A 20,942-nucleotide genomic window follows, 5' to 3' on the forward strand; every position below is an offset into this window, starting at 1 on the left:
CTGTGGTTTAGATATGCATTTCCCTAATAATAAGTGGAGCTAAGCATATTTTCATGTGCCCACTCACCAAATTGTATGTCTTCTTTGGACAAGTGTGACCAAAATTCTTTTGCAGATAATTTTAGGTATGGATTAATATAGTTTGCATTATTAACTTGCAAAAATTGTTTATTTTATATATTAGCTCATCATCTAATACACATATTCTCCAAGTTAGTAGATTGCCATTTCCTTTACTTAGTGGTTTGGTTTCATTTCTTATACAAAAAGCCTTTTTAGATTGATATATTCCTATTTATTTATCTTTTTTGTTTTCTTTGACATTGAAGTCCCCAAGTACATCTCTGTGGTGGATATCCATGAGAATATTGCCTATGCTTTCCACAGTGTAGTTAATGGCTTTGGGTTTAATATCCAAATCTTTAATTATTTTGAATTTAGAGCATTTTGTGATTTTATGGTGTTAAATAATAATCTTGGCTCTATTTCTCTTTCTTGCATGCATAATTTTTTTTTGGTTTCTGTGTCACACCCGGCAGTGCTCAGGAGTTACTCCTGGCTCTATGCTCAGAAATCACTCCTGGCAGGCTTGGAAGACCATATGGGATGCCGGGATTCAAACCATTGTCCTTCTGCATGCAAGGCATATGCCTTACCTCCATGTTATCTCTCCAGCCTCGTATGCACATATTTTATTGTTAGAGAGTTTTATTTGATATTTATGGTCTTGACTTTTTCATCATAAATTAACTGTTCTTATTTGTGTAGATTTATTTCTCAGCTCTTTTGACCTTACAATCTTCTGCTGGTCTCAAATAAATATGTTTGAGAGTGATCTTATCTCTTCAAAAATTTCTAAAGCAAACATTTAAGATGAATATTTATCACCTTTGAAAGTTTGGTAAAGTTCATAGTTAAGTGTTGCAAAGTATCCAGCTTTGAGAAGCTGTGAAACTCTTCCAATTGAAGCTCTGGGACCTTGGATATTACCAATGTTTTGACCCTCCCTTTACTTGGGTAAGAGGAATAGTACAGTGGGTAGCATGCTTGCCTTACATGCCGCTGACTGGAGTCCTTGAAAAGTGATCCCGAAGCACAGAGCCAGGAGTAAGACCTGAGCACAGCTGGGGTGGCCCCAAACAAAAACAAACATATGCAAAGCATGCCAGTTAGGTTCTCCCTTCTGTAGATCCTGAGCTAAACTGTGTGTTTCTTTAACCCCGGATGGTGGCTCTATAGACTGACTTCTCTGGAACTCCAAAAGTCTAGAATGGGAAGATAATGAGGCTCAACCTTCTGGATCATGCCTGTTAAAATCATTGGACTGCAGAGCAGGTCACAGCACCTGTTTCAGGTGGCAGTGGAGAGCTTCTACTTCCCAATGAGGGATAGCACAGGAAGCTTAGATATCTAAGTATACTCAAAGTACTATTTGTTTTTAAGTTTAGTCCACAAAACAAAATACATAGATCTCTTATTACTATCCTGTGAATATAACTTTAACTGTTTCCCTATGTCTTGTTGTCTCCTCTCTCTATCTCTCTCTTGCTAAATTCTAAATTCTACTATCACTTCAGGGGTTTGGCTTCCCCTTCAGGAATAGAAATGTGTGGATTGATCCAGTATCTTCTGCAGGTAAGCAAGTGCAAGTTGCCATGGTTTATCAGCCATGTTTTCTGGATTTCAGAAATTCTAATAGGTATGTTGTGGTATCACATTGCTTTGATTTATTCTTCCCTAATGATGTAAGATGTTGACTTTTTATGTACTTATTTGCCACCAGTACATCTTGAAACATTAATCATCTATCCATCTTCACTGGATTTTATTTATTTCCTTAATGTTGAGTTTAAAATATTTATTATGGAGAAACTGTGAGTGCTGCTTGTGTGTGTTTGTCTCCTGTCCTGTCTTCTAAACCTCTTGGGAGTGGACTGAAAAGGTCCCAGAAAATTTGTTCCCCCAGAGGCTCATTCAAGGGGCCTGAATGCCAAGGGACTGCTTCCTAAAGTGAAAACAGGCTATAAGCAGTACTTCACAGAAAGCAAGTCCCCTGTTTGTGACATCAGGCTGGGAAAATCTACGCCGGTTCAGTGAGGCACAAATGTGAGAAACTATGAGTGCTGACTGTGTGTGTTTGTCTCCTATCCTGTCTCCTAAACCTCGTGGGAGTGGGCCGAAAATGGCCCAGAAAATTCGCTCTCCCAGAGGCTTCAGAAGAGCACTTTGGCTCCGCTTCACTACATGGCTGTGTGCTCTTTCTAAGGAAAGAATGCCACTGCAACAAGAAGAAAAACTCACACTAAGTACTGAGCTGGATCTCTGAAGCCCAGCATCTCTCCCCGGACTGTCTTCTCTGCTGCATACTCACACCTAAGATTTAATCCTCTGTGAGGCTTCATCCACGGAGGGCACCCCATCCTTGGAGGCAAGTCGACCCACCCATAAAGGGCGGAGCCAGAGGAGCATGGGCACATCATTTAGCCAATGAATACCACCACAACACTTAGAAAAACCCACCATACAAGTGTGTCAATGGGGAAACAACGCAGGCCAACATCAGACATAGGGAACGAAGATGACAATTCTGATGACTAGAAAACAGCCAAAAAAACTAATCAATCTCTCAGATAAGGAGTTTAGACAAGAAATATGGAAGATGCTCATAAAAGTCAAAAAACCATGAATCGAGTTGAACAGAACACTAATAAGAGCCAAGAAAATATGAAGACAGAAATCACAAAACTCCAAACTGAAATAACAGGTCAAATAACAGGCCTGAAAAACTCAGGAGAGGAATTGAATGGCAAAATGGATACACTCTCCAACAGTCTAACAAAAGCTGAGAATAGAATTGGTGCTGTGGAAAATGAGATAAATAACAACTCCATACAGCAAGAGAGAATGGAAAAAAAAACTTAAAGCAAATGAACAAACAATGGAAAAACTAGTCAAAGAATGGGAACAGATGAAAATAGAAGTCTATGATAAGCTCAAAAGAAAAAACTTAAGAATCATTGAAGTCCCAGAGACCCAGGAAGAACATTTCCAAGAAAAATCAATGGTCAAGAACATCATTAAAGAGAAACTTCCAGAGCTAAAGAATATATGCGATCAAATCCTGCATGCCTGAAGAGTATCAAACAAAAGAAACCCCAGAAAAAAATACCCCAAGACACATCTTAGTCACAACGACAAATCCCACAGATAGAGGCACAATTCTGAAAGCAGCAAGATAAAAAAGGGAAATTACATTCGAGGGAACATCCTTGAGATTTACAGCAGACTTGTCACCAGAAACACTAAAGGCCAGAAAGTAGTGGTGGGACATAGTAACAAAACTCAATGAAATAAATGCTTCACCTAGAATACTGTACCCAGCAAAACTCACTTTCAGGTTTGATGGAAAAATATATGGTTTCACAGAAAAACAACAGCTCAGAAATTTTACAGACTCAAAACCAGTCTTTTTTTGTTTGTTTGTTTTGTTTTTGGGCCAGAACCATTTGATGCTCAAGGGTTACTCCTGGCTAAGTGCTCAGAAATAGCCCCTGGCTTGTGGGGACTATATGGGACACCGGGGGATCAAACCACGGTCCTTCCTTGGCTAGTGCTTGCAAGGCAGACACCTTATCTCTAGCACCACCTCTCTGGCCCCTCAAGACCAGACTTAAGAGAAAAACTGAAAGAACTAATTTAAGACAGGACTGACCAAAAGACACACCAAATCTCGATACAAAGATGGCAATAAATCCCAGGACAATTCTTTCAATGTCAATGGACTAAATGCACGAGTTAAAAGACAAAGAGTGGCTAAATGGATAAAAAGACTCAATCCAACCTTCTGCTGCCTAAAAGAAATGCACCTGAATAATCAGAACAAATATCTACTCAAAATAAAAGGCTGGAGGAAAATTATCCAAGCAAACAACACCCATAAAAAGCTGAAGGTGCCATACTAATATCAGATAATGCAAACTTTATACTCAGGAATGTTGTAAAGGACAAAGATGGACATTTTGTATTAATCAAGGGATATTACAGCAGGAAGAAATCACTCTCCTAAACATATATGCACCGAATGAGGGGCCAGCAAAATATCTAATACAATTGTTGACAAATCTAAAAAATAATATCAATAACAGCACAATAATTGTGGGGCACCTCAACATGGCTTTGTCAACACTGGATAGGTCAACCAGACTGAAACTCAAGAAGAATATACTATATCTTAAAAAAGAAATGGAAGAAAGAGGCCTAGTATATATATATATATATACATATATATATATGTATATATATATATATATAGGACACCCCTCCCCAGAAAACTGGATACACAATTTTTCTCCAATGTACATGGGACATTCTCCAGGATAGACTACATGCTGGCATATAAAACATATCTCCATAATATCAAGAAGATAGAAATTTTTCAGGCTACCTTCATTGACCACAAGGCTCTAAAATTATTTGTGTATTCCAAAGGGACACAAAAGAAAAACTTTAACACCTGGAAGTTAAACAGCCTCATAATGAATAACCAATGGGTCCGAGATGAAATCAAAGAAGAAATCAAAACTTTCCTGGAAACAAATGATAATAAAGACACAAACTATCAGAACTTATGGGACACAGCAAAAGCAGTACTGAGAGGAAAATTTATAGCTTTGCAAGCACACATCAGAAAGGGAGAAGGGGCCTACCTGAATAGCTTAATGACGCAGCTCATATAATTAGAAATTACTCAACAAAAGGAACCAAAAATAGGGAGACAGAAGGGAATAACAAAGCTGAGAGCAGAAGTCAACAAAGTGGAAACCCAAAAAACAATCCAAAAGATCAACAAAAACAAAAGTTGGTTCTTAGAAAAAATAAAAAGGATTGATAGACCACTGGTAAATCTAATAAAGAAAGAAAGAGAGAAACTTGATAACTTGTATTAGGAATGAAAAAGGAGAGATCAGTACTGATATGGCAGAAATTCAAAGGGTAAGCAGAAACTACTTTGAGAAACTCTGTGCCACTAAAAATGATAACCTGGAAGAATGGATAAATTCTTGGACTCTTATAGTCTTCTATGGTTGAATGAAGAGGATGTAGCATATCTAAACACCCCCATCACTATTGATGAAATTAAAATGGTAATCAAATATCTGCCCAAAAAGAAAAGCCCAGGCCCATATGGATTCACTAATGAACTCTTTCAAACTTTCCAAGAGGAACTACTACCAATCCAGGCAAGATTCTTTCATGAAATAGAAAAAAAGGAAACACTTCCAAATAGCTTTTCTGAAGCCAACATCACCTTGATAACTAAACCAGACAGAGATGCTACAAAAAAAGAAAATTACAGACCAATATCGCTGATGAATGCAGATGCAAAGATCCTCAACAAAATCCTGGCAAATAGGATTCAATGCCTCATTAAGGAAGATCATCCAATACGATCAAGGAGGGTTTATTCCAGGAATGCAAGGCTGTTTAACATCCAGAAATCTATCAACACCATACACAACATCAACAACAAGAAAAATAAAAATCACATGATCATATCAATAGATGCAGAGAAAGCATTTGATAAGGTCCAACACTCATTCTTGATCAAAACTCACAGCAAGATGGGAATGAAAGGAACCTTTCTCAATATAATTAAGGCCATCTACCACAAGCCAGTGGCAAATATTATCCTCAATAGAGAAAAACTAAGAGCCTTCCCTCTGAATTCTGGCACAAGACAAGGCTGTCCTCTCTCACCACTGCTATTCAACATAGCACTGGAAGTACTCGCTATAGCAATTAGGCAATAAAAAGATATCAAGGAAATCCAGATAGGAAAGGAAGAAGTCAAGCTCTTGCTGTTCGCAGATGACATGATACTCTACTTAGAAAACCCTAAAGGCTCTACCAATAAGCTTCTAGAAACAATAGACTCATAGAGCAAGGTGGCAGGCTACAAAATTAACACACAAAAATCAATGGCCTTTCTATACACCAATAGCAATAAGGAAGAAATGGACATTAAGAAAACAACCCCACTCACCGTAGTGCCACACAAAGTCAAATATCTTGGAATCAACTTGACTAAAAATGTGAAGGACCTATACAAAGAAAACTATAAAGCTCTGCTACAAAAAATAAGAGAGGACACCACAGAAATGGAAACACATACCCTGGTCATGGATTGACAGGATTAACATCATCAAAATGGCAATGGGAACAAAGCATTGTACAGATTTAATGTGATCCTTCTAAAGATACCCATTACATTCTTCAATAAAGTGGATCAGGCGCTTTTGAAATTCATTTGGAACAAAAAACACCCTCGAATAGCTAAAGCAATCATTGTGAAAAATAATATGGAAGAAATTACTTCCCCCAACTTTAAACTTTACTACAAAGGATTAGTTATCAAAACAGCATGGTATTGGAATAGAGACAGGCCCTCAGATCAGTGGAATAGGCTTGAATACTCGAAGAATGTTCTCCAGACATACAATTACCTAATTTTTGATAAAGGAGCAAGAAATTCTAAATGGAGCAAAGAAAGCCTCTTTAACAAGTGGTGTTGGCACAACTGGCAAGCCACTGGCAAAAAATTGAACTTAGACCCCCCAGTTAACATCATGTATGAAGGTAAAATCCAAATGGATGAAAGAACTAGATATCAGACCTGAAACTATAAGATAAGTAGAACAACACGTAGGCAAAACACTCCAGGACACTGAGACTACAGGAATCTTCTAGAAGGAAATTGCACTCTCCAAGAAAGTGAAAGCAGAGATTAACAGATGGGAATATATTAAGCTGAGAAGCTTCTGCACCTCAAGGGAAATATCCCCCAGAATACAAGAGCCATCCACTGAGTGGGAGAAACTATTCACCCAATACCCATCAGATAAGGAGCTAATCTCCAAAATATACAAGGCACTGACAGAACTTTACAAGAAAAAAAACATCTAATCCCAGAAGTATTGGACAGACAATTTGACAAAGAAGAAATATAAATGGCCAAAAGACACGTGAAAAAATGCTCCACTTCACTAATCATCAGGGAGATGCAAATCAAAACAGCTTGAGGTACCACTTCACACCACAGAAATTGGCACACATCACAAAGAATGAGAACAAACAGTGTTGGCAGGGATGTGGAGAGGAAGTGGGAATGCTGCCTAGTTCAACCTTTATGGAAAGCGATATGGAGATTCCTCCAAAAACTGGAAATCGATCCAGCTATACCCCTCCTAAAAATATACCCTAGGAACACAAAAATACAATACAGAAATCCCTTCCTTACACCTATATTAATTGCAGCACTATTTACCATAGAAAGACTTTGGAAACAACCAAGATGCCCTTCAACAGACAAATGGCTAAAGAAAGGCAGTACATATACACAATGGAATATTATGCAGCTGTCAGGAGAGATGAAGTCATGAAATTTTCCTATACATGGATGTACATGGAATCTATTATGCTGAGTGAAATAATTCAGAGATAGAAGAGGCAGAATTGTCTCACTCATCTATGGATTTTAAGAAAAATGAAACACATTCTTGCAATAATAATTTTCAAAAACAAAAGAGAGAAGAGTGGAAGTTCCAGCTCACCTCATGAAGCTCACCACAAACAGGGATGAGTTGAGTTAGAGAAATAACTACATTTTGAACTATCCTAATAATGAGAATGTATGAAGGAAATAGAAAGCCTGTCTAGAGTACAGGCAGGGGTTGGGTGGGGAGGAGGAAGATTTGGGACATTGGTGATTAGGAATGTTGCAGTGGTGATGTGTGGTGTTCTTTACATGCCTGAAACCTAAACACAGTCATGTTTGTAATCAAGGTGTTTAAATAAAATATATAAAAAATAAAAAATTATAAAATAAATAAAGTATTTATTATTTATTCAGTATTTAAAGACTTGGTCAGACATGCAGTTGATAACATTCTATCCTTGCCTATCCTCAATATATTTTTCTATAATTATCATTGATGATTACTAAATTATTATTATTTTTAATTAGTATTAATCATGTAGTATGTATTCATTATTTAAGTACTTTGTCAAATATACAATCAATAATCATTTCCTCAATATGTGTGGCTTTGTTTTCATGCCATTAACAATATGTTTGCAGAGTAAAACATTTTAATGCTAATAAAGTTCAACTTATCAACTTAATTTTTAATATATATTTTATTTAAACAACTTGATTTTTGTGTGTTAATTTTGTAACCTGCCACATTGCTATATGAGTTTATTATTTCTAGAAGCTTTAATATTTATGTATGTTAACTATCACTGTAGAATTTATTCACCAAACTGACAGTCATCTATATTTTTCTTCTTTTGGTGTAATATTTATAGAGTTAATATTTAGGTCTATCATCTATTTTGAATTAATTCTAATGAAAGATTTAAGACATTTGTCTAGATTCAGTTTTATGTCTTTTGAGCCATATACATCTGTGCTCAAGTCTTACTCCTGGTTCAGTGCTCAGTGATTAATCCTTTTGGAAATTAGTAAACTATATGGCATTCTGGAGGACACAAAATATGAATTGACTATATGCGGCACAAGTAATCTACTCACTAAGTTCAATTTTCAGAGGCCTTTTTCCTGAAGATGCCCACTAGTTCCAGGTCATCAGTTAAAATGTCTATACTGACTATTAATATGTGTATACCATTATTTAAAATACTTTGAGAATTAACTTAGTGTATCTGTAATTGTGATGTTCCAATTTTATTTATGACAAGTTATTTGTGCCTTCTATCTTTACAGTTCTTGAGTAGCCTAGGTATAAAATAATTTTTATTCATATTTTCAAAGAATATGTTGACCTATGCCCCCACCTGACTTTTTGCTTTGCCTCCATATCTACTCTTTTTGTTAAACAGGGCAGCTGTAGGGCATTGGCATCAGTTGCTTGTATTCCTCACTTAAATCCTGTTCATTCAGGCTGAAATATAGTATATACATAGTATGCATCAGACTGGGTTCAATACCCAATACTACCTGCTCCCCTGGGTATCACTGTGAGGGTCTCGAGAAGCCAGCAACAAAACTAGAGTCCTTGCATTGAACCACTGGTCTGGTGGGTGAATAATAATTGTGGCAGGCATTCTGAGAAATTATAGGAATTCCTAGAATTCAAGCATAGGTATAATAGACTTTGCTAATGTATTATTGCTTTAACCCTAGAAGAATTCTTTGCCCTAACATACTAAAAATGACTACATTTTTCTTTCTAATTATGATGGAAAGGAGGGTGAAGACTGTAGGATTTTGTTTTGATACTTCTCAACAGTGTGTCGAGTCAGAAATTAGAAGTATCAAAATCACAAACGTAAACGACCAACACCCCTACCTCCTCCACATCCAAGTATAAATTCTAAACTTTCCCATGAATTCCATGATTTATTTAATCTGTATCTATAATGATTCTAGCTTCTTAAGATAATCTATATTTCTTCATATGGTCTAGATAATTTATTTTATTTCCTGTTTCACTGTTATCTTTCCTCAATCCTTCCCTTTTTCATTGTCCTTTTTACCAAAGATAATGTGTTTTCTTCTTTTCTTTTCACTTTCTTTTTTTAAAAAATATCTTTATTTAAGCACCATGTTTACAAACATGTTTATAGTTGGGTTTCAGTCATAAAAAGAACACCCCCCTTTACCAGTGCAACATTCACATCACCAGTGCCCCCTTCTCCAATTGCATACATCTACATATTGTATCTTTGTAGTGTCTTGCAAACTTGATGGTATAAAATATTTTAATTCTTTCACAAATGTCACTTACATTTATTACTTGTGGTAGAAAATGGAATAAATACAATTGCTTTGCTGCCCTCCAGTAACTTACTATCAGGTAACTAAAAAAACTCATCAACTTTATAAAACATCTTGCATTTCACAGTGATAAAATTGTTGTTTACCAGTGTATATCTTGTTAAATGTATCTAGAAAGAAAAAAATTACCAAAGTCAATTTCTAAGAATTGGTTTTATGTTATTTATTTACAATATAACCAATATAACTGATTAAGTTGACCTACATATTTATATTTTATATCAAACATTATAAAATAATGTTCTTAAAATAACTACTCGTAAAACCACTCAAATAATTTCATGAAACATTCTCCTTAATTCTTTATAAAGATGTTTTTAACTTAAAGTTAGGATGGTGGTTATTTGTAAGCCCACAAATATCATGAAAGCTGTTTTGTACTAGATTAGAAAAGTATTTAAATATAGTTACAGGTGAGAGATTTTCTAGTATTAGTCAAGTAGTTATTTGATTTTCAATGCATTCAACTGAACATCTTGTCAAAAGTAAGAAGATGAGGAGATATGGAGATAATTCCACAAAACAATTAAAATCCTCAAGATTGTGACTTCCCTTGCCACATAAGATGGTGGAACTACTGACATTGTATGCTACGTAGAATGATAGAACTGCTGGTTTCATTTACTAATAACTAAAGTTTTAATTCTGACTATGTTTAAACTTTACAAGACAAGTCTCAAAATCTATTAGCGTAAGTAATATGCTTAATAATAATGGTTTACTTGTAATAGAAATATTTATTCAAAACTACTGCAATAGGGGCTGGAGAGGTAGCATGGAGGTAAGGCGTTTGCCTTGCATGCAGAAGGACAGTGGTTAGAATTCTGGCATCCCATAAGCTCCCCCAAGCCTACCTGGGGCGATTTCTGAGTGTAGAGACAGTAGTAGCCCTTGAGCGCTGCCGGATGTGACCCCCCAAAAATAAACAAAAAATAAATAAAAACAAAAACAAACAAAAACAAAAAAAAACAAACAAAAAAAGCCTACTGCAATAATGAGATAAATGACGTATCGTCCCACATTGAAATCAGAGAACTCCTTGAGAAGACAGAAAAATCCTAAGTGGCTCATTTGGGTGTGTAGGAGGAGTTTCTCAAGAGGTACTTAGGAGCCCCAGGGACCTCTACCAACAATTTTCAGCCAACTGAGATACAGGATTTGGTGCTGATTGTGTCCTGTGGTTCTGGGACTATCACGCCATCCCTGTGGTGCTTGAAGAATTCCAGGGCTACAGACAAGTGGTGTGCAGTAGAACATGTGGAGACCAGGGCACTATGTGATGCTGGGTCTTGAACCAGGGTTAAAAGTGTGAAAGGCATGCGCCTTAGCCTCTAAACTAGCATCCAGTGCCCTGTGTGACCTTAGGTGCTAATGACATCTAAATCTACATCTAAATCTAATGACATCTAAAACCTAACTTCTTGAACAGTGGGTCATGATTGTATATGTATCAAGGAACTGAACATAAAAGTCACAAAAAATCAGCAATGGCCAAAGGGCCTTAAAGGCTGATGATCAAATATTAATTCAAAACCAACTGAGAAGTGAATCTGAGGCATTTCTGGAAATACTTTTCCTTGTTACAGTTCCTGGTAGAAAACGGTTGAAATAATGAAAGGTGTTCAGCTTTAAAGCAGTGTGTCTCAAACTTTAATGTGCATGGTTATGGTTTGAGAGCTTGAGAAACGAATATTGTGATTCAATATATCTAGGGAATGGCCCAAGTTTCTGCATGTCTAATAAACTCCAAAGTAACCCCGCTGCTTGTTAATCTTAGACTAGAAGATTCTAATATACTATTAGTTTCCTAAGAGCAGGTGGTATAATTTACCTCTTACTTTCTCTTAGGTCTAGATTTGTTTTTACTTTCTTTTATGCATTGTTCTTTAAGTAGCTTGTTAGGTAGCTTACTGCTTCAATAGCAATTTAATAGAGGTGTTAAATAATGAAGAATGATTTGTTTAAAAATATATCTGGGAAACCTTACAAAAGAAAAAAAAGAAAGATGAAGGACACATAATATATCTACACATAACATCGTTGAAAGTTTCTTAGCAAAAACAGATTATGAAAAAAATACCACTTAACTTCATGTCAATCAAGATTACTATTTTCTTGTCTTCATTATAAAATTATATGAAAAGAACATTCTTAACACATTAAACATTATTTTACCTAAATTGAATGGATATCACATTGATTATTGAACTTTTTAATGAATAAATGGAATCTTACAGCAAATCTCCAAGTACAAGGCAAATGCTCTAAGACTTAAATGATATTATAGTGTGTAGGGTGATTGCCTTGCGTGTGGCTTCCCTAAATTCAATCTCTGGCACCTCAAATGGTCTCCTGATAACAAAACTAGGACTATGTCCTGGGGGCAGACAAGTATGACCATCAAAATAATTAATAAAAGGTGAAAGAAGCACAAGAATTCCACAATAGTGGTATCCAACACTGTCGAGATTTGGCAAAAAGTGAACTTGGAATTAAAGTATTTTGTAAGAAAATGTTTCTTCTTTTAGGGAATAGAGATATTATACAATTGGCAGGGAGCTTGCCTTGCACATAGCTGAACAGAGTTTGTTCCTCAGTACCCAGATGGTCCCCTGAGAATAGAATCAGTAGTAATATCTCCAGGTGTGCCTCCCCCCCAAAAAAAAAGAAAAGAAAAAAGAAAAGAAAGTTTCTCTTAGGCTAAGAAACTAGGCATTTTAATGGCTTGTGTAATCAATAGATGCTTAATAAATTTCAAATTTATTTTTACTGTAAACAGTCTGCTTCAGAAAATAAGAGATATTTAAGTAATAGAGTTTCAAGCACTATACTATTGAAAATCATAAAGGTACAAAGCTATGAATACATTATAGATATCCTGGAAATCTTGTCACTATCTAGATCTAATCAATAACCTTCTTAAAATCTGCAGGAAGTCAATGAAAGTTTGATTTTTTTCTGTTTTGTGACTTTATGCTATTAATTAGTAATAGCCTTGAGTTGTTTCATGAAGCCCCTTTTCCTTAAAATGAAAGTTTGATGAAGGGACACCTTGTCCTTTTTTAATTGCCAATTGAAAAGTCATCAATCCCAAGATAAAGACCCTCATTATTTTTGTAAGTCCCTTCAGGGAATATAAGATTAATAGTCATTCTATATATTTACATCTGTAATCTTGGAAACTGAAAGTAAATTTTAAATATTTGTACCTCATTTTAGTGACACAAACTCCTATATCATCAAAGAAATCATTTATATTGTATTTAAAAAATTCAGATACTTTTTCTGAACTATAAAATTAAATTTTAGAAACTGCTTGTAATTTTGTACATAAATAATAAAGTTTCAAGATCTGATGCACTACCATTATTCATAGTGATAAAACAAATATTTTAAACTTTATACTTATCCTTTGCAGTGGGACTAATCTATCATTTGGATGGAGCCACTTTGTAATATCTCTCCTGCTTGTGATCTTAATTTTGTTTGTTTTATATTTTGGAAGCCATATCTGGTGGCACTTGGGTTTTACTTCTAGCGTTAAACTCATAAATCACTCCTAGTGGTCTTGGGAGCATATGGAATGTCAGGAATCAAACCCAGGTAAGCTGTGTGCAAGGGAAGAATCCTACCTAATGTACTATATCTCCAGCCCCATAGTCTTAATTTTACTTATTTCTTTGAATGAAAATTTTTCTGACTAAACTTTTTATTCTATGAGGATAGTGAGTAATCCTTTCTTGTAGTATTTTCATAGCATCATATAACAGATTCTAAATATAACAGGGACTCAGTAAAATTACATATAAAGCAGAAACTGATAAAGTTTTAGATATTAAATATGGTAAAAAAAAACCACAACTTTATGTGTTTATTTTATAAAGCTTAAAATATATGTGGAAACAAATTCCTAAAACTTTTAATGTGGATTTGTAAAAAGCATTAACATAATGATAGTCTAAAAATTGCAGTGCAAATGTAGTCCTTTTCATTTTCTTACCATAATTACCTGCTGATTTTTAAAATTTAACATTTCTATTATTTTCTTTTATTAATCAACCATTTTTATTGTATTTTCTTGATACATATGTATTTACAAACATACTTTTTAAATTCTAGGATGATTGTTTGAATGAAACTTTCAAATCACTGTACAACCGCCAAATACCTACCAAAGGCAAACACTCTTGCCAATTTGAGTGTGGTGTTTAGTCAGTAATTGGCTTTTTTAAAAGAAAAATTTGAATTGAGGTCCTGGAGAGATAGCATTGAAGTTGGGTGTTTGCCTTGCATGCAGAAGGATGGTGGTTTGAATCCCGGCATTCCATATGATCCCCTGAGCATGCCAGGAGCTACTTCTGAGCATAGAGACAGTAGTAACCACTGAGCACTTCCGGGTATGACCCCCCCCAAAATAAAATAAAATAAAATAAAATAAAAGTTTAATTAAATCACCATGAGATACACAAAGTTATTCATGAGTGAGTTTCAGTTATACAATGTCTAACACTCTTCCTTTCACTGATGCCCATTCCCACTACCAGTGTCCCCATTTCCCTCCCACTATTCCTTGTACCACCCTCCTGCCTCTAAAGCAGACACCTCTCTCTTTCTCTCCCTCTCTCCCTCTCTCCCTCTCTCCCTCTCTCCCTCTCTCCCCTCTCTTTCTTTCTTTCTTTCTTTCTTTATTTTCTTTTTTCTTCTTCTTTCTTTCTTCTTTCTTTCTTTCTTTCTTTCTTTCTTTTTTCTTTCTTTCTTTTCTTCTTTTTTCTTTCTTTCTTTCTTTCTTTCTTTCTTTCTGTCTTTCTTTCTTTCTTTCTTTCTTTCTTTCTTTCTTTCTTTCTTTCTTTCTCTCTCTCTCTCTCTCTCTCTCTCTCTCTCTCTCTCTCTCATATACCCACACACACACACCACTATTTGGAATTGGTGTTTAACACTGGTGGGATTGGTGCTAAAAACATTGTCTAAAACTTAACTATGAATAACTTTAAATCATAATTCTTCAAGTAAAAAATTATGAAAGCTATTTTTAATTTGAATGTAGTTTGGACCTTGGTGATTTAAAGCCAATTTTCATTCAAAAAAAGTATAGCCTAAACTGCTTCTACTTAGCAATCACTGGGATTGGATGCCAGAGCGATAGCACAGTGGATAGGGAATTTGCCTTGCACACAGCCAACCCAGGTTCAATCCTCCATATCCCATATGATTCTTAAAGCCTGCCAAGATTGATTTCTTTTTTGTTTGTTTGGTTTTTTTTTTTGTTTGTTTGTTTTTTCGGGCCACACCCATTTGGTGCTCAGGGGTTATTCCTGGCTAAGCACTCAGAAATTGCCTCTGGCTTGGGGGGACCATATGGGACACCAGGGGATCGAACCGTGGTCCTGATCCTTGGCTAGCACTTGCAAGGCAGACACCTTACCTCTAGCGCCACCTCGCAGGCCCCCCAAGATTGATTTCTGAGCAGACACAAGAGTAACCCCTGAGCATAACTGGGTGTGGCCCCAAAACAAAATAAGATGTAAGGGTTATCATACATATATATATGCAAGAGTACTTAATTTTGCATTAGAACTTAAATTTTATTAGGAGGCATTAAATCTAACAAGTAGTCTAAATATAACAAATAGTCTAAATTGCATAATTGCTATTCTTTGAAACAAATTTTCTATAGTTGTATATAGTCACCCTATTTTCAATAAGTAATAACCATTTATTTTTAAGTAACGAAGTATGCCCATGTGTGCAATACTTTATTAAGCAAATTTATTGTCAGGGTTCTGGGAAGAAATGAAAAAATAGTGTGAGGGAAAATAGTAAAATGGAATTCATGTCTTATTTTAGGAGACGATTAAGAATGAGGGAAGCAGAAAGTATAAATAAAGACAGAGAGTTCCAACCATGAGGTCTTTATGACTATGTGAAACCAGAAAACTACATTAAGAAAACATGGAATTGGAAGCTTAAGGGGTGGTTCAGTAGAACATATAACCTGCCTTGCAAACATGAGGCCCTGAGTTTTTTTGCATAGCTCTGCCTGAGGTGCTGAGCTCAATTCTGGGGAACATGAAGCTTGGAAGTCTACTGCTGCAAGAAGTAAGCCAACAACAACGATGTGTTAGTATAATAAACAGTGAGACTAAAACTGAAGCCAGAACTTGCATAAGCACTGCAACTAAAACAATGTTTCCCCAGGTAAGTACCACAACCAGATTTGGCAACCTGGTAAAGACTGCCATCAAATGTGGGAACAACTTTCCAGATCTGTTATACTCCACCCCTTCTCCCTGTTATCACAACAATAAAAAGAAATGAAGAGTAGCTAGTAGGAAGTGGAGCAAGAAGGGGAAAAATGATGGATTTTCAGTGAATTGATATGTAATGTTATTATATTATTATATTTTGTATAATTATACCATAAAAAGAGAAATCTTGCCTCTTGAAACAATGTATGATGTATGTATGTATGTATATATGTATGTATGTATGTATGTATGTATGTATGTCTAGGGCTTTATGCTAAGTGAAATAAATCAGAACAAAGTTAGGTACAACCTGAGACAACTCTGAAAGACTTTAACTGGTTTTCAAATGTCTTGCATGGTTACACTGTGGCTATTTTACTACTTCATAGCTTGTGCTGTGTTGAAACTACCAATAAAAGCAAATTTTCTCCATTTCAACCTCTCCCTCTCACTTCCTCAATTCACTCACACCTAATCTGCCTTGTCTCAGTAATTCCTCATACGCAATTACAATTAAAATACATGTTTTTATTGCTTTCAGGGGCACACCTGGCTGTGCTCAGAACTTACTATGCTGAGATCAATCCAAGAAGGTTCAGGACACCAAAACCATATGTGGAGCTGGCAGAAAACCTGGCTCAGTCACATACAAGGCAAATGTCCTAACCAGTATACCATTTCCCTGAGCCCCATATTATTAGCCATAATATTACTAATTTTTAGGTCAAGGCAAATCACCAGAAAAGAAAACTTTTAACCCTATGTTACATAACCCTGTGTCAATATGCAATTTAACAAAACAAATTGAATAATAAAAATTTTCGTATATTAAAAATCCTACATTTTGTTCCATTGCTAATTTCATATAATTTATAACTATATAAAAGGAAATTACTGAGATATGAAAATTAATAACAAGTATGTTAATGTTGAGAAGATCCAGTAGAGGCAAGAAAGAGTACAGAGGGCCCGGAGAGATAGCACAGTGGCGTTTGCCTTGCAAGCAGCCAGTCCAGGACCAAAGGTGGTTGGTTTAATCCCGGTGTCCCATATGGTCCCCCGTGCCTGCCAGGTGCTATTTCTGAGCAGATAGCCAGGCATAACCCCTGAGCACCGCCGGTGTGGCCCCAAAACCAAAAAAAAAAAAGAAAAAGAAAAGAAATAGTACAGAATGTAAGGCACTTGTCCTGTACATTACCATACTGAGTTCCATCCCTGGCACTACATATGTGTTTCCCTATGCAGTACCAGGAATGACTTCTGAGAACAGAACCAGAAATAGGTCCTGAGCATACTGGATGTGGCTCAAAAAACAACAAATTAAAAAAAAGAGAAATCATCAAGTAGTTGATTTTAAATGAAAGGTACATTGACAAGAATTGATAAAAACTTATGGAAGGAAATTTCCACTTTTTAATCCAAATGGTTAAAGAAGCAATTCTGTACAATATGATATGATTCTTCTCTCTTGAGCTCACTTCATTATTATAAGGATAAAACTGGACTTATCAAAAATTTCTCATATAATTCTGTAATTAAGTGCCAAACTCTAGACTGTCAAGAAAGTGAACCACAGGAGCTAGGAGCAGCTGCTTGAACTTATGAAAACACCATATGCATCATATGAGCACATCATAAGGTGACCTGAAGGCAAATGCAGCATCTATTTGATTCTGGCTTTAGGCAATAGATATCATTTCTCTAATTTTCCAAGGACCAGCTGTATTGTCATGTGACTCACAGTCATGATTATGGTGATATTTTGCCTGCCTCCAAATTAATCAAAATATAAAGTTTTTCAGCTAGAGGAAGACAAATTCTTCATAATCCCTCTTCTATGTGAACCCTATAAAAATAGAAAGTAATCAAGCTCATAGATACAGAAAACAGATTGTTGGTTGACAGAGGTGAGGGAGTGGGAGGTGGGTAAAATGAGTGAAAGATTTCAAAAGGTACAAACTTCTAGCTACAAAATAAATGTAATGAGGGATATCACAGTTTAGAAAGACTACTGCATACTTCAAATTTTCGAAGAGAATAAACCTTCAAATATATCATGATTAGGGCTGGAGAGATAGTACAGAGGGTAGAACACTTGCTTCACATGTGGACAACCTTAGTGCAATCCCTAGTATTCCATGCAGTCACCCAAGATCCTCCAAAAGTAATTCCTGGGAGCCGGAATAATGGTACAAGCAGTAAGGTGTCTGCCTTACCTGCGCTAGCCTAGGACAGACAGCGGTTTGAGCCCCCTGTGTCTCATATGGTCCCCCAAGCCAGGAATGATTTCTGAGCGCATAGCTGGTGTAATCCCTGAGCATCAACAGGTGTGGTCCAACATAAAAAAAAGTAATTCCTGAGCACCCAGCCAAGAATAAACCTTAAGTATCAACAAGTATGCCCAACAATTTATGATCATAAAAAAATGTTATCACAGGGGCCGGTGATGTGGCGCTAGAGGTAAGGTGTCTGCCTTGCAAGCGCTAGCCATGGAAGGACAGCGGTTCTATCCCTCGGTGTCCCATATGGTCCCCTTAAGCCAGGGGCAATTTCTGAGCACTTAGCCAGGAGTAACCCCTGAGCATCAAACAGGTGTGGCCCGAAAAAACAAAAAAAATGTTATCACTGACTATTAATATGACCTAGACATTGTGATGATTATTTCACAGTATATTTAAGCACTGAATTGTTATTCAGTTTACCTTAAATTAATAAAAAACATTATATGCCATGTATACTTCACATAAAAGAATAACAAATTTCCATATACCTTCAGCCTAGATTCAATAATAGCATATTGCCATATTTTTATTTATTTTTATTTGCATACACAAATACATTATCTCGCATACAAATACATACTGATAAAATCATCACAAGGAAACGCAAGCACTTATTCCCAAAGGACTTCAATATGACTCTCCTAAAAGTAAAGGTATTTTCCTATCACTCATAAAGCCATAAGCACAACAAATATAATGAAAATATTTTTATATCATCTAATATCCTATCTTACTCATTTTCAGTATTCTGTCACTGTGTAAATCTATTTGATTCATCTCTTTAAGCCTCAGTTTCCCTATTCATAAATGAAGTTAATAAAGTTTTGAACAGTACGTGTCAAAATTTTAGATGTTATCTATGCAGTTAACAATTATTTAGAGAGAATCTGCTATGTGAGTCACACACTGCTCTAGATTAAGGACAAAGTGATTTTAAAGAACAGGCATGGTTACTGTTATCACTCTAATAGAAAACAAATTAGTGACAATCTTAAAAGGGAAGTCAGTAGATGCTCTCAAGCTTTCAGAATTTATACCAAGAGTTAGGTAGTTAACAAACAATGTCAACTGAAATATATGCGAACTGCTCACAAATTTTATTTTAATTCAAAACATAAATGCATAGTCATTCACTATTCTTTTGATGTCAAAGATTTTCTTTGAGCATGAGTCTCTGAACTAAAATTCAGAGTCCACTTTCATGCATAAACCAAGTTTCTTGCATAAACTTAGATTTCCAAGTTTCTATTTCTTTAGTGAGTGAACATAAAGATTCTCATGCACAATACTGATTTAAAGTGGCAGATTTATGGCACAGAAGTCTTGTCATTTCTTTTCAATATTTGTAATCCCACAAAAGATGTATGTGAGAGAATTGAAAAGACAAAAAAAATAGAGATAAGGGAACAAAGGATATTATAGGTATGAATTATTTCAAAAGTTTTTTTGGTGATTGACTTAGCAGCATAAGAATGATGTAGATAGTTCTTATAGACAAGAGAGTCTGACTAGAAGACATGTGACTTCTAATTTATGAAAGGTGTTTAGTCTAACTGATGGCCTTCAGGGCTGGCGTAAGTGACCAGGAGTGAGATGCAGGGATCATTAGAAAGAGATTAAGGAAAGAACAGTGGAGTCCAAGAGATAGTACAGTAGGTAAGGAATACAGCAGGTAAGGTGTTGTCTTGCATATGGCCACTGACCTCGGTTCAATCCCTAACACTCTTTATGGTCTCCTGAGCTAGCAGGATTAAACTCTGAACACAGCCTGATGTGGTCCAAAACCAAAATCAAACAACTGCAAATAACCCTTATGCAATATGAAATGAAAATGTCAGCCTTCTTTCATTTCCCCATACATAGAAGATAAAACATTCCTCTTCATCTCCTTGACTAGCCATAATCTAGACAAAAACCTAGATGAATATCACCAAAGAAACTACACTCCACAAAACAATAGGCGGCGAAGCTGATAATTGGGGATCTCTTGGTGAAGAGACCAGATAATCTACTTGGTAATAAAGTTTAACAAGCACAAGGCCAGATAGGCATTCCATCTTCCCGTTAGATTTCAAGTTACAATGTCATTCTTCATGCAGAATGTTGAGTGCATATATATTCCAGTGAAATAAGGTGAATTTAAAACTACTTACAACCACCTCCACAGAAAGATACCTCAAAGGATCTATAAGAAAGGGAGACAAGCAACACTCAAAACAAAATAAAAAAACCACATACCATCAGAGAGCACAGATAATGAAGGATCAAAAATACTTTAAGGCTACCAGTAAGGTCAGTCTCCTGGGACAGAATAATGAAAAATAATGTACAGAATACAACCAAAATAATAGAAGCTAACATTAGAACATGATATAACCTAATGCACCTGTAACTGAGTTAAAAAAATGTCTGATTATGGCACCAAATATTTAATTTTACCAAAATGTTACCAAATTTTCAAAAAGAATTGACTGTGTTCCCTCCTATCTCCTTTCATCCCTTTCCTGTCCCCCTCTATTCCTCCATCTGTAAAAAGAAAGAACAGTTAGAACAGGC

The sequence above is a fragment of the Suncus etruscus genome, chromosome X (assembly GCF_024139225.1).
Source record: "Suncus etruscus isolate mSunEtr1 chromosome X, mSunEtr1.pri.cur, whole genome shotgun sequence".
Taxonomy (NCBI): Eukaryota; Metazoa; Chordata; class Mammalia; order Eulipotyphla; family Soricidae; genus Suncus; species Suncus etruscus.